The sequence below is a fragment of the Manis pentadactyla genome, chromosome 1 (assembly GCF_030020395.1).
Source record: "Manis pentadactyla isolate mManPen7 chromosome 1, mManPen7.hap1, whole genome shotgun sequence".
NCBI classification, from domain to species: domain Eukaryota; kingdom Metazoa; phylum Chordata; class Mammalia; order Pholidota; family Manidae; genus Manis; species Manis pentadactyla.
Window position 1 is genome coordinate 117,660,906 of NC_080019.1, and position 15,765 is coordinate 117,676,670.

The 15,765-nt window shown below is 41.8% G+C and overlaps 1 non-coding gene across 1 annotated transcript; it reads left to right on the top strand.

Annotated features, from left to right (window-relative positions):
- Positions 1-245: 245 nt before the first annotated feature.
- On the top strand, positions 246-352 carry LOC118907130 (U6 spliceosomal RNA). Its single transcript, XR_005022724.2, has one exon. It is a non-coding gene; the product is annotated as a U6 spliceosomal RNA (small nuclear RNA).
- The last annotated feature ends 15,413 nt before the right edge of the window (positions 353-15,765 follow it).

Genomic DNA, 15,765 nt, shown 5'->3' on the forward strand with positions numbered 1-15,765 from the left:
TCTGTGATAGCTATAGATTTCCAAAATATATTTCATAAATACGACTTGAGACTCAAAATTGACTCCTTGATCCATGGGCTGCAGAAAGGATGTGTTAGCAGACATGAAAACAACATTAATCTAGTTGTCCATCTCATTAGAGCTCTTGGGTGACCAAGTGCATTCTCTGTGAGCAGTAATATTTTGAAAGAAATCTTTTTTGCTGAGCACTGTTTCAATAGTGGACTTAAAATATTCATTAAACTGTGCTCGCTTCGGCAGCACATATACTAAAATTGGAATGATACAGAGAAGATTAGCATGGCCCCTGCGCAAGGATGACACGCAAATTCGTGAAGCGTTCCATATTTTAAAAATATATATATTCATTAAACCATGGCATAAACTGATGTGCTGTCATCTAGGCTTTTGTCATTCTATTTCTAGAGCACAGTAGATTGAACATAATTCTTAAGGACCCTAGTATTTGGGGAATGGTAAGTGATCATTGGCTTCAACTTAAAATCACCAGCTGCATTAGCCCCTAATGAAAAAGCCAGACTGTCCTTTGATGCTCCAAAGCCAGACACTGACTTCTCCTCTCCAACTATGAAAGTCCTAGACAGCATCTTTTTCCAGTGGGAGGCTGCTTTGTCTACACTGAAAATCTGTTGTTTAGGGTAACCACCTTCATTCCTCACTTTACCTCAGTCTTCTGGATAACTTGTAGTTTCTACACCAGCTCTTGCTGCTTCACCTGCACTTTTATGTTATGGAGACAGCTTCTTTCCTTAAACCTCATGAACCAACCTCTGCTGGCACAAACTCTTCTTCTGCACTGCAGCTTCCTCACCTCTCTCAGGCTTCATAGATTTGAAAAGAGTAAGAGCTCTGCTCTGGGTTAGGCTTTTGCTTAAGGGAATGTTGTGGTTGGTTTGATCCCCTATCCAGACCACTGAAACTTTCTCCATATCGGCATTAGATCTGTTTCCCTTTCTTATCATTTGTGTGTTCACTGAAGTAGCACTTTGAATTCCCTTCAAGAACTTGTCCTTTGCTTTCACAACTTGGCTGACTGGTGCAGGAGGCCTAGCTTTTGGCCTGTCTCAGCTTTTGACATGCCTTCCTCAGTAAGCTTAATCATTTCTAGCTTTTGATTTAAAGTGAGAGACATGCATCTCTTCCTTTCACTTGAACATTTAGAGGTCATTGTAGGATTATTAACTGGCCTAATTTCAATATCGTTGTGTCTCAGGAATAGGGAGGCCCCCAAGGAGAAGGAGAGAGACAGGGGAATACCAGACAGTGGAACAGTCAGAACCCAAAAACATTTACCTATTAACTTTGTTGTCATGTGGGCATGGTTCCAAAACAATTGCAGCAGTAGCACCAGAGATCACTGATCACAGATCACCATAATGAATATAATGACAATGAAAAGGTTTGAAATACTGTGAGAACTATCAAAGTGTGACACAGAGACACAAAGTGAGCAAATGCTATTGGAAAATGGCACCAAGAGACTTGCCTGACACAGGGCTGCCAGAAATCTTCAATTAGTTAAAAAAAAATAAAAGTATTATCTGCAAAGGGCAATAAAATGAAGTATGCCTATAATTTTCCTGTGGTACAAAGGAAGGAAGGTCATCATCATTCTGGGGAATAAAGAGTGTAAAGCATGTGGAAATTTAAGGAGGGAGGCAAAGGTGTGAAATAGTTGATCCAGAGGCTGAAAAGGGAAATCTTCTAAAAGTGTCATAGGATCCACTGGCGGGTCCATTGGAGGGATGTGTTCATAAATTTAAAGTGTGCCGTTAAGCATGATATGCGATGTTCTTAAAAGTATTCCACCTCTTAGGTGCACACAAAGGAGGAGATAGAGGATAATTACATTTCACCAGGATAGGGCTTCTGCTCAATGAAGGGGAAAGCAGCCAGTGAGTGCAAGGTGCTAGAAAGAGAGTGGTTATGGTTCAGAAACAGAAGGAGGTAGGTTCAGAAAAGAGTTAAGATAGCCAGCAATGCAATATCCCTGGACTCCACAGATCTCCAAACTCTCTGCTTGGACCACGAATATTGATGATTTTGGCTCTTTGAAAGTTTTCCTTCTCTCAAAAAAGGGACCTTAACACTGATGTGTCTTGGTTTTTGCCACATCTAGAATTCCCCTTTCAAGGTTATGCAACCAATTAGAAACTGAATGTTGGGCACCAAATTAGGTGGAAGAGTATTCTTGAGCACCGAGGGGACATTCTTCTTAGTAACATACAGTCTGCAGCCTAGGCTCACAATATCGCTTTGACTTGGGAGACAGTGTGGCTGGCAGGAAAACACCCAACTTGCAGAGAGAAGACCTGGGTTTTGGTCAGTGTCTGTTGCACTTACCAGGTGAGAAACTTCCCTCACCCTGAGCCTCTGCTCCCTCTCATCAAAACTCTGGTCCTACCTAAATTATAGCATGTTACATAGATGTGATGAGATGGTAGATGAAAAACCATCTCAAGTGTAAGTAATTACGGAGATGAGAAAAAAATGCATTATTATCATGACTCTGGTCTGCAAATATAGGTCACAATTTGCCTTAAAAATGGAAACTGATGAAACGCTTAAAATGAAAGGCAAGGGTATTTCAAAACAGAAGCAATGGGAAGCAACAACCTTCTCTCTTTTTTGTGCAATATCCTATGCACTCATGGCTCTCGCAGCCCAGGATATTGCTGCAGTTGGCAGCCCAGTGTGTTTTGAACAGCACAAAATTAATCCCTGAGTCACTCTATAATCCTAAATTAGTTACTTCAAATTTCAATACCTCAGTCATCTTCTCTGTAAAGTGGGAAGAATTATATCACCTACTCAGTTTACAGGGACATCAGGAAGACTTGATTTTTTTAAAAGAAAACAAAGTAACTGGAAAGTACACTTGGTTACTTTGAGAAAAGGTTGGTATAAATGTGAAGTGTCACTATTATTAAGTGTGAGGCAATCCTTTCCACCCCCTCCATGTCCTAGGGCTACAATGTGAGCTGTGTGACAGGCTATTTTTAAATTTTCATCTCTGGAAGCATATGGTCCTGCACAATGCCAAAAAGAGAAAACTGACCTGGTTCTGTTTGTTGGCTTGTTTGTTTTGATCTGATGAAGCATTTTGTATGTTCTGGTAAAGGTTATTCTTTCTACCCTAAACTTTTAAAATGAGTTGCCAAAGTTCGCTGTCCCACAGCCTGAAACAGACCGCAGCAATATAACTTGCTTAGTCAAGAATAAAAGAGCATTCTAGGACAATGGTGTGTTTATGCAGATCTCCTTTCATTTGTATCAGTTAAGCCGTCTCAGGGTTTCCTGGTTGTTTATTATTATTATTTCTTTTGTTTTTGTGTCTTATTAATATCAGCCACTACTGACTGAAGCCCTTTCCTACTTCAAATATATGCCCATTATGCACTTCGTTTTTGCCCCTCCTCTGATTGACCTGACTTCACTCACTCTGCTTTGCTATTTGGCAAGACTGTTTTGAATCTAGTCTGACTTCCCACTCGTTGGATTTGGTTTCTGACAACAAATCCCTGGAAGATAGGGCAGCTGACCAGCTGAAAAGGGAAAGAGATAAAAGCAACTATTTTACAGGTTCACGGGCCCTGACTTTAGTGCTGAAGTAAGAAAGAGGGATAAGAAAGACCCCGCAAGTCTTTCTCTGTGATTTCGTTATTTTTCCTGTGAGGTCCAGAATCCAACTCTCTTGTCTTTGGGTCAAGTGATAAATAAAAATAGAAGGGATGAGATTTTGTGGCATTTCACATATTCAATGTAAAAGTAATTTACAAATGGGAGTGATGAGGACAACTCAGGAAGACAGGGCCTGCACTGGCGATTAAATGGCTGAATCAAGGAGAGGTGAGAGGAGTTTAAAATGTTCTGTATGACCCTGGAGGCCAGTAGGAGAGTCAAACAGGAGAGTTCACAAAGACACGAAATGAAAATATTGTGAAGCTACAGACACACTCAGCCGCGGGAAGGTGAACTTCCTCCAGTGGCAGTGAGTGCCCTTCATTAGAGAGGATCAAAAAGATGGGTGAGCACTTGTTGGGAATATTGGAGCAGAAATTTTGAACCTGGCCACACGTGTAATCAGGCAACCTTAATGGTCCTGTCTGACTCTGAAAATAGATCATTGTATGGATCAGCAGCCTGCTTCAAATCCTTTCTGATAGATAGAAAACAGACACTGTGAGACCAGTTTGCATTTTTTCAAGAATCTTCCTATGTACATATAAAGATGTTCCCTATTTTTTTTTTGCCTTTCCTTGCCCAATTTAGTTCAAATCCCAAAGTTTAAATACCAGGAGAGGAGGAAGGGTTAATAGCATGATTTGTCCTCCTCCTGCAAACAGAGCTATCTTCCACTTGTGTGTGTTTTCTTTTCTAACCATTTCCGTCGGTCTGGATCAGCACCACATCGTCCCAGCCCAGACTGCTGCACCAGGCCTCTTCCCTCCTATAGCGCCCACAGGTCCATCCTCCACCTATGAGTTCTCCCAAATAACCATTTCATCATAACCTATCATTGGCCTAAAAACTACTTTGACTTTCCTTCTCCTAAACTCCTCAAATTCTTAAATCCGTAAGCCCAGCTGGAACTCCAAGTAGATTAGTCTAACAAGAAAACCCTCTACTAGTTGACTCAATTGTGTACACCCATAAAGACCTCCTCTGTCTTTTCTGTCTACTTCATCACCCAACTCAACCTCATCTCCTTCAGAAGGCATTCCCAACTACTCCAGTCTGTTAATGAACTCCCCCTTCTCTGCATTCCCAGAGATCTCAGAGATTGTAGCCATCATTTAAGTCGTAAATGCAACCTTGAGGTGTTGCATATCTGTTTCGTTTGGGTGTGCCTTGGTTTCCCAAGACAGGGTTGTAAGTTCCTGGAGGGAAGGGACCATCTCTTACATTTCTTTTGTAACCCTGCTGGTGCCTAGAACTCTTGGCACAGAATAGTAGTAATGATTCCTCACATTCATGGCAGGCTTTAGAGTTTAAACAGCATTTCCATACATCATTTATTCAATGCTCTCAATGACTAGGTGAGGTCCATGAGGCAGATAATGAATAGCATCTTAAGGGTGAGGAAACTGAGGTTCAGAGAGCTTGTTACACCTGCACATGCAACAGGTTTTCTAGTCCAATGCTCTCCCAATAATAACTATTAAGTGAGTATGTAAATAAGCAGCTCTTGCAGTTCAAAACTTTGTGGGTAGCCAAAGGGAAGTGATCATGTATTTGGCAACGGGTCTATTCTCTTGATGTAGGCTAACATCCAAAATAGGCCAAAGAATCCACTTTGCATGGATGGATTCTGTTCTAGAGATAAATGACCCATGTCTCTTTGACTCTGGTCATGTTATGTGGGTAAGAAGAGAGTCCAGTGAGAAACATGAGTGCTTTGGTATGTGCTTATATGGAAGCCTAGATGGAAACCAGCAACTTCAGACATTGCTCCGGGCCCTTGGGGTCTGCCAACCTTGAGGCTTCTAGGATTCTGTGACCAAGGCAGACAGAAGGGACCTGTCTGGAAGAGGCCTTAGGCACCCAGTGCTCCTCAGTGCCTTACATTTCCTTAACTATGGACATTTAAATAAATAGTAAAAGCCTTTGTAAATGTGCTCTTGTTCCTCCAGAAATTACCTTTGAATTTTCTAATAAAAAGTCTGCCAGCTTAGTTTAGGCACAGTCCTTTACCCCCCGTTTCCTTTGACAATGAAAGCAGCTTTGGCACCACGCTCAGATCCAGCAGGTGTTTGACAACACATGTTCAATGATTAATGTTTATTACATAAGTTCATTCAAACCAGCCACCATAGCTTTTGAGGCATCATTGATGCTAATCATAAAACTGTCCTTGAAAACCCGAAGCTCAAGATATTCAACAAGGATCTCTTTTTTTTTCTTTCTTCCTTTAGATTCTCCACGTTCTCTCCACATCTGGTGTCATAGAGATAGGAGAGAGATGGGTATGGAATCCTGATTCTGCTCCAAGGTAGCTGTGGGACCCTGGGGAAGTCATTTCTCATCTCTAAGCTGCAGGTTGCTCTTCTGTACAATGAAGAGGTACGAGCAGTGACAGCCAAGATCTCTGTAAGTTCTGACTTGTCCTGATGAGAGGACAGACTGGTGGGAAAAAAGCAATTTCAATCAAGTTGAAATTCATGCTTGCTTTTCCTCACCCAGAATGTGCTTTACATAACTAAATTTGCTTCCTTTTTTACTGGCTTCTTCTATAGTCAGGAGCAAGGGGAGTAATGCTGTCCACAGAGCTTGGAGAGGGCAAGTATGTGGGCATGTACAGAGGAGGGGGTATGCTGGGGGGTAAAGAAGGTGCAGACATCACTGATTACTTCAACTTCATCACACTTCTTATTCTGTCCTTACATTACATTAAAATTAAAGGACCTTCAGGATATTTAAAGTATAAAAACTTACAGAATTATTAAGAAAATTCCAGTTCCATGATTATTCCTGAAAAGGTACTCAGAAACTCTAGTTCTGCAAATTAGATTATTTTTTAAACTAAAAAAAAGGGGGGATGAGAAAAAAATTTTCAGATCAAGAAGAAAAATCATCACCTTGATATTCTTTTCCCCTAAAACTTCCAACTACCCATGTAGGGCCAAAATGTTTAGGTCTTTCTACACATAAAATTTGTACCAGAAAAAAGTTTGCATACATCGTATCACTTGATCTTTGAAACAGCCTCTGAAAGTAAACACTGTCAGTCTCCATTTTACAGGTGAGGGGACTGAGGGTCTAACATGTCTAGCAACTTGTTAGTGTAATCAAATCATAGGCAGCACAGTTGAGAGTTAACCCAGATCCCTTGCCTCCTAGTCCAGGACTCACTCTGCTACTATGCTCAAAGGCGTTCTTTCTTTCCCACAGGGAGCTCTTATTGGTGTCAAGCAGAGAGGTGAATAATTATAAGCCTGGAACAGGGGTTATATATTTGTTCTCTAAAGGACTAATGTGGAATCATGGGCTATCAGAGCAGCAAAGTTCTCTCCAGGTGTCACCCAAGGCCTTTTCTCTCTGGTACTCTGAGGCAAGTTGGTGGCAGTATCGGCACTGAAACACTTTCATTCCCATCTTGTCTCCTTCCAGAGACTTGGTATTAAAAAGCAGTGATTCAGCAGATCTATCACTAAAGAGAAGATTAAGAATTACTTTTTCAAGCACTTAATCATTCTGCTGGCCAGGGTTGGGCAGAGTTAACTTTGACCTCAGTTTCTTCAGTGACTTCCATCAACCGACCTCACTAAACCATGCAGAGGGGCTGAGGCAGAAAGAAATGTGACTGCCCATGAGGCATTAATTCTTGACCTTCAGCATGTTTTGAAAATGTGTTGTGAAATGCCTACCAATCAATAATTCCATCACCAGGCAGTAGAGAAGCTGGGAGTTGTGCAAGAGGGGAAGCTGGGCACTAATGCCAGTCATTCAGGAGGCTCCAAATTCCACTGAGGGCAGGACCTACAACAGGACTCAGAGACACAGGGTCCCCACAAAAGTGTTTAAAGGAATCAAAGAGAGGACCAAGGACAAAGGCTGAGTGAAAGTAGATTCCTTTCCTTGCACGGGATCAGTAGAGTAGGTCTAGCAGTTGTTCACAGATGCTTCCAAGCTAACACGTCCATCCTTTTCTGCTTTGGGCTATGCAGTGACTAATGCCGTGCCCCAGACGGCTGTTAGGCATCCCTTTCCTATGTCTCAGACAGTAGCTTGAGCTGGGGGTATTGCAAGTGCCCTAAGTGAAGGAGGGTGCCTGGCACAAGGGGAAGGAGCACAGGATGAGGAGATGGACCCCATTCAAGCCTCTGTCTGCCACTGGGCAGGCCTATGGCTCTGGGGGTGGTCCTGGCATTCATCAGCTCTTCAGGCCCTTCCTCTCCACCAAGAGGAAAAGGCATCTACCCCGACAGACCACACAAAACTCAGAAGTGATGAGGGATGTGAAAACACTTAGCAAACTATAAAAATATGGGGGACAATTAGTAAGAAATCCATCCATCTGATTTTGCAAGCTCAGAGTCCCCTATTTAAGGAATGGCATGATCCCATGAGTGGAGTATGAGTTGTGGTTAGAGGCGAAATCAGCCCTGAGACAGTCCCATGCTGAGGACAGAGGAGAACTTTCAAATTTTCAGGTCATGCCAGTCACTGGTAGCTGTAAGTGGGGATGGGCTGGTAAACATCTAACAACTGGTTCTCTGCGATGAAAAAAACCCTGAATTGTAGCATCTGCTGATTTCCATGGTGTAAATTCTTGCACCATGGTCGATTTCAAACTACCAATGTGACATCACTAAACCATGAAGTGAGGAAAAGATGCCCACAAACTGTTTCTCCTTAATGGGTGCAAGCCAGCTCTAATACACCATGGAAACTTTGCCAAGTCCTAGGATCATATAATGAGCTTTGGAAGCCTTCTTGATACATGGACTCTAGTTTTAATATAAAGCCACAATGTCTGCTCCTCCACTAATTCAAAAATGGGAATTCTTATTTTTATTTAAATTTGTACTTGGCATTTTTATAGCAAATCATAACTGCAAATTTCTTTACGGACGTTGTTGAGCCTTAAAATAGAATTCAATCATTCTTAACTACGTTCCTCAACCTTCAACTCTGATAACCTAAGAGATCAGCAAGTAAGGTCAAATGGAACACAGCATGAAAACGAGTCAGAAAAGCAGAGATCAAGTATTAGCAATCCCATCTGTGTGAATTTGTACAAGTCACCTAGGTGCCTTCTCTGAGTCTCAGTTTCTACAGCTATAAAATGGGAACAGCCCTGGTTTGCCTGCTTCACAGGACTATTATGTGATCGAAGGAAATAACACAAGTATGAGAGTTTTAAGAACAGCAAAATCCTATTTGGCTTGGAGTGCTTCTTATTTCCTTTACTGGACATTATTATTCATAATAATTACCAAACTCGACTGCGCTGGCCAAGCCTTGTATAGGTGCTGCCGTGCTCTATGCACAGGGTGAGCTCCCATGGTATTCCGGCTAAGGAGAGCTGCTCTCAGGGTGGCCTGAGTGACGTGAAGCCAGTGGCCCCTGGGCCCAGTGGGGTAGCTTAGCTGTACTGTGCTGGGCCCAGGGGCTTTGGAAACTGCCTGTGCTCACAAGCCTTCACACCAAATGGCCCATCGAAGTAAAAACAAGATCAAGCACAAACTCTGTCAAAGCTGTAACAGTACCACCCAGGAGCTAGGCAATGGGGCCTGCTTGGAAATTTCCCCAGCCAACTTTGAGGCCATCTTTGAGGCAGAAGTCTAAGGGCAGGTGCCTGAGAATCTTTAAACAAGTATCCCAGGTAATTCAGATGCACTTGACAAAAGCACTATATGATGTGAAACTTGGAGTGGAATGGAGTGGAGCAAGGAAAGGAATCTCTACCATGGCTCTGCCTGTTGCTTGATAGAAAGCAACACCTCTTGAGGGAAGCCCTAGGTGTACAAAGAGATACTCTCATAATCCACTTCCTCGTCAGTGTTCTTATTTTGCTTAAGATTTTATTACTTATATAATTATTTAATATGATACATCCACCTGCAGAATGGTCAAGGTATATGGATTTGGCTGGCTGAGCATGGGAAAGTCAGCCCCTAAGGCCTCTGCAAACAGCAAAACCATTCATTGTCTGCCACCAGCTCCTACCAAAAGTGAGTGCAGAGAGATGATTTTGGAGAGATTTATCTGAAGCACCGTCTATCCACCCACTCCTCCAGATATCTTAAAGGAAAAGTTCTGTTGATCCCTATACCATACATCCTAAACTCAATCTCACTGGGCCACACGAAATGATGTTCTATCTGTTCATTTACCCATTTGATCATCCAATATTTACCAGGCTCCAACTACATTAGGGACATGTAGGAGTTGGAAATCTAGGATGAGCAAGATTTCAAGATTTCATTATTGTCTTTAAGGAGTGAATAATCTTGGAAGATTCAGAAACTAAGACAACAGTTACAGCACCATGTAGTAGGTGTCACTGAGATACATCCAGGTACTGGGGGATTTTGGGGGATGGGGGGTAATCTAATTGTGGTAGGTATTAAAAGGGAATCAGAAAAGCTTCCCAGGATGGAGGAACAGCAGATTTGCAAAGAAGGAGGAATTTCTAGGCAAAAAGAATAGCCTGTACAAAGCATAGAGGTGTGAGCAGTGATGGGTCCTGAGGGAACAAGTAGCCTGTGTTAGGGAATTTGTAAGAGGTGTGGCAGCCTATGAGGCTGGAAACTAAACAAGAAAAAGTCCTCATCTGCCAACCAGGAATTTAGATTTCACCTTGAATGCAAGGGGCAGCCTCTGGAAGGTTTTCAGAAAGATTAGGTTTGCATTTTTTATAAAACGGTCTCTCAAGAGGCAGTATGGAGAATAGGTTGAAATCATAAGAAGGCAAGTTAAGAAGCCATTGTAATGACCCAGGTGAGAGGTGGTAAGGCCTTGGCCCAAAGCAGTGGTGATGAGGATGGAGAGGAAGTTTTTAAACAAAATCAAGGACACAGTCTTAGGACTGATTGGGTGTGGGCTGGAAGCTGGGGGAGGAGTCACTTAACAACCTGAGATTTTTCTGGCAAGGGCAGCTTTATATGTGATGCTTTAACTGAGATGACACTGGGATGGACTAGTTTCAGAAAGAAGTTAACAAGTTCAGTTTGGAAGATGTTCAGTTTGAGGTGACTCTAAAATATCTAGGTGAAGAAATTTAGTCAGTATTTAGTAGGAGACTGGAATGAGGAATGAGAAAGAAATAAAAGAACTTTCCTGCATTAGATGTAAAACTTTTGCAAAGACATATTCAGAATTTAATTCCTTTTCAAAATTAGTAGCAGAAACAAAAAAATCAAATAATTAGTACACTCCCTTCAATCAGAAAGAGAAAATTATGTAAGTCATCATGTTTACTTTTTTGTCCTACCTGCCAGCAAGCTAAGACGTATCTAGGGTTCAACTGCAGTGACTACATTTTGCCTTATAACTAGTATATTTGCTTTCTTGTCATTTTTATGGCTTTAATTATTCATTAACAATGTAATCTCCTTAGTGTATGTGCCATATTGTAAGCTGCCTCTACTTCTCTTTGGAAATAAAAAGTAGATATGTTTTCACTTGATACTTTTAAGTTAACATTAAGCCCTATTCATTTCAAACATTTTTGGGGGCTCCTGAGGAGTTTTTCTTCAAAGTCTGTGAAAATAACTATTTTTCTCCAAGTGCAAGAGAGAAAACAAAACAAAAAAATGCCATATTCAGAAAGGAATTGATCCCCAGAGACCAGTTCAAGTCAAGGGGGCCAGAAGCTTACATACAGATCTTTATAGAAAGCGAGAGCCATCGATTCAGAAAGAGCGTCCAGAAAGTCCGAGGAAGAAAATCTGAGCAGGCAAGTTCCATCCCAGCCCCTTTCCTACTTCTCAGCCAAGTGGCACTCTCTCCTCCCTAGATGAGACAGGCCAACATAAATAGCATCATCGAGGGTTTGGGTAAATTCCTTTCAGGTTATTAAGTGCTACCTTTAGCCTTTGAGGAAAAAAAATATTTCATAATAATAGCAATTGTTATACTTTCAAAATGCCCTTACATCATTATCTCCCTTAATCCTCTTCAATGTACTGACAGGTAGCTAGGGCAGAAATTGTGCTTATTCATACTTTATAGCTATGTGCCCCCTTGCGTAATGTTTCTTGGAGCCACTTTCAGGAAAAGAACGCAGGGCTGGGCTTCCTTTCCCTCCACTGCAATGAGTCACAGTTACGGAGGTATAATAATGAGGAAAAATGACGCTCCCTGGTTTTCACCCAGCACCTTCAGCTTTCAGAGCACTGCCCTACCCCCTGACCCATCACAATATGTGACTCTCACAACCGCCTCCTGAGGTAAGCTGCGAAGGATTTATCACTCCCATTTCACAGATACAGAAACTGAGCCTCAGAGAGGAGCACTGCTAAGAGCAGCTTTATACATGATGTGTTAACTGACATTGCACAGGTGGGTTTGTAGAATTAAAGGAGGGGCACGAAGACCCCTGTTCTCTTGAGCTGTTCCCCCACCTGGCCTTGCAGCTTGGAGTCCTTTTAAGCTTTCAGAGGGAGGCCCTACTTCAGGCTTCAGCAGCTCCTTTACCGGCACAGTGAGATGCTAATGACAGAAACCACCAAATGGACAGTTCTAACTAATCTGACTTCCCTCTTCACTAATGAATGCAGTCATGTGGTCCCACAAAACAAGTAGTGGGTTAGGACCCTTCCTTTCCTTCTGACAGGATTTACCTGCCTCTGGCTTCACCTATTGCTTTCAGAGCAACCAGTTAGTAAAACAGCAATCTAAACAAGTAGTCAATGAAATTTACAACAGTAGAGAATATGTAGGTCTCACTAGGCCAGGCTCAGATCTTCTTAGCCATGTGGCCTTATGCAAGTTACTTCACCTCTCTGAGTCTTAGTTGCTTCTACAAAATGGGTCTAGAATAACCTCTGTCTTTTCTCACTTTATAGGCTGGTTATAAAGATCACATTTGTGTGCTATTAGCATTTTATAAATGTTTTCTCACAGAATATGAGGAATACCCAATCCTATCCATGCAGGATATGCCAAACCTGTAACTGCCAGAGCAGAGAGGTAGTATAGGGCAAGCAGGAGGCTCGCGGGTCAGGTGCCCCAGGCATGGCCTGTGTAGCCCAGCCCACCCCAGTGGGAAGTGAGATGCTGGGGTGGCTCACAAAGCTGCACAAGGATCCCTTCCACATAGGACCAAGCTGACAAAAGGTGTCAGAAAATAGTCACACAGTCAGGAATTTCTTTCAAAGAATCAATTACTTCAACAATTTTATTCCACAGGGGGAAAGAAGGTTTATACTCTTCCTATAATCAATCTCATAAACTTCTTGAAACTGTAGAGAATTTTCAAAATGCTAAGTAATTTTTTAGGAAGTGAAGGACTAGAGGTAGGAAGGAAACACTAGGTAGGCTCTTTTATACATGTAAATGAAAATATCACTTGAGAGGGGTGGGGTAGGGGATGGACAAAATAGATGAAGGAGATAGAGGTACAGGCTTCTAGTTATAAAGTAAATAAGTCACGGGGATGTAAAGTAGAGCATAAGGAACATAGTCAATAATATTTCATGTGGTGACAGATGGTAGCTACACTTACTGTGATGGGATCCCACGGTGTATATAAATGTCAAATCACTATGTTGTGCACCTGAAACTAATATGATATTGTGTATCAACTGTATTTCAATTAAAAATAAATATGTACTTTAAAAAAATAATGCATGTTTTCTTACATTTATCAGATGCAATCTGGCTAAAAAGTTCAATATAAATGCAATTAGTATTATTATTGTGTAATATTCAGTGGCTAATGAACATTTTAAACATTCTTTCTCCCTCAAAAAAAGAAAAATCACCCTGGTCCTTAAGGAGTTTTGAGGAGCACTTGGTTTTCTACTAGGAGACCAAAATTTAAAAATCATGGACAATCGAGCCAGAAAACTTGCTAGAGTCCATTCTTCTAATTTATCCTCTCCACCATCCCACCCATTTTTACAGAAAAAGAAACTAAAACTCAGAGATATGGCACCTGATTCCAGTCATACCACAAGGTAGTGTCAGATAAAAGCATGAGTTGTGTTTTAACTTGCTGCATTTAATCCAGTACACATTTACTGGGCACTTACTAAATTTGTGCTGGGAAACAAAGATGATTAAGTCTGAGACTCTATCTTCAAGAAATTCAGAGTCCTTTAGGGGAGCTACACAGGTAAGCAAATGACCATGGCATAAAGTGGTATGTGAATATTAATAATAAAATTAAGTGCTGTGGGGACACACACAATTCAGAAGAGTCATATCTGCCTAGGGTTATCACCACCCAGAAGTTGGCATTTGAGCATTCTGATTGGAAGGGTGTTCTAGGCAGAGGGAACAGAGTGAGCTAAAGCAAGGGGATGATGAAACAGTACAACGTGCACTGAAAGCCACACAAAAATAGTTTGCAACAGCTGGAGGGTTTATAGAAAGTGCTTCAGAAAAGTTGTGGGGAATATCAACACGTCTCATTTGGCATGCTCAGGGGGCCATGGCCTGTGTCCACCTAATGAGCCAGCATAACACCTGGCCAAGTGCCGATGGCATTGTCAGGCTTAAGGAATTCCCTTTGAAGATGAGAGGATTGTGAGGGAGAAAAGAATTTGCCACTCAAGTAAGTCAACTGGAATGGAAGGTGTGTCCTGGTTCCTCAGGCCCTGCTCTCAGACTAGTGGACCAGACAGCCAGGGTCACCTCCCCTGGGGCCACTGGTTCCACTTGGAAACATCCAGTCTTTTTTCAGCAAGCAGTTTCTAGGCCACAACACTCCTGGCTTAACCTTGGCCTTTGTAGTTTTACCAGTATAATTGATCCCAGAGCTCCATATCTGCCGTACCCATTGGTTTCCTAGGGAGTGATGGCATATTTAGGCCCCTTAGGGCATCGGCACAATCTAGCCTCCAGGGGGATGGTGTAGAGGAGCACGGTGTGTGAGGCAGACAGAAATAGTCCTGAGTTGTGTAGTCATCCTTTTGGTGCTCCGAGCTTCCTGTCCTGAGCTAAGGTTTTCTCTTGGGGTTAGCTGAGGCACTGAGAGATAAACAAAGCTTCAAAGTATATCACCCTACTGAAAACCTAAAGGCATTTCCAAGACACTGCTTTTTCCTACCTTCCAATGAATACGTCTCAGCCTTCCCATCATCACAACCTTGTAAAGACTCTGTAAGGTGAGTGTGGGGAAAGGAGAGACCTCCTCAGAATGAAACTTCCCTCTGTGTCTTCCCCATATATCAAGTCTACAAAATGCTAGAACAGCCAGAAAAATCATGCCAAGGTTCACTGTGGCAGGGAGCTACCAGTCACCCCTGACATTCAGCACTGAGCAGCCCAAACAACCCTTAGTGATTAAGGTTTTTTCCACTTACACCTGGTTCTTTTGCTTTCACTACACAATTGTATTAGCAAATGATATCCTTGAGTAAGCAAAGTAGGTTCCTTCACAGATTCTTTTGTAAGAGCATATTCCTCAGCCTACTACAGATATCTATAGTCAGAGAACATTCAATCACATAGGGTTTTCCAAATACACCTCCAAGCTGTTGTTACCATGTAGTTGCTGTGACCTAAAAAAACAAGTGTGTGCAGAAGCCAGCAGCCAGTGCCTTGCAAGAGAATGACCACTGGGCAATGAACAAAATGAAAAGAAAGTCACAGATGCACTTACAACTTGTGTAACTGACAAAGGATTAATATCAGAATACAGAGGGGAAATTCTACACATCCATAAGAAGAAGAAAAGACAATAGAGATAAATTGGCAGACCATATGACCACACAGATCACAGAAAAGGAAATGATCCTTAGCATATCAAGAGATGCTTTATTTCACTAATAAAGAAATACAAAGTTAAAATGTAAGAGATGCCATTACACACAGACTGACCAAAACTTTTAAAGTCTGACAATATGAAGTATTTATATGAAGATATAAAACAACAGCAAAGCACAAACACACTGATGATAGGACTGTAAATGGGTACAAGCACTTTGGAGAGAAATTTGGTACTATTTCCTAAGTTTGAGTTTTCACACACCTGATATTCCAGCAATTTTGTCCTCAGATATACAGCTGAGAGAAATTCTTGCATATATACACAAAGAGCTTTATACAAAGATGCTCACTGCATCATTG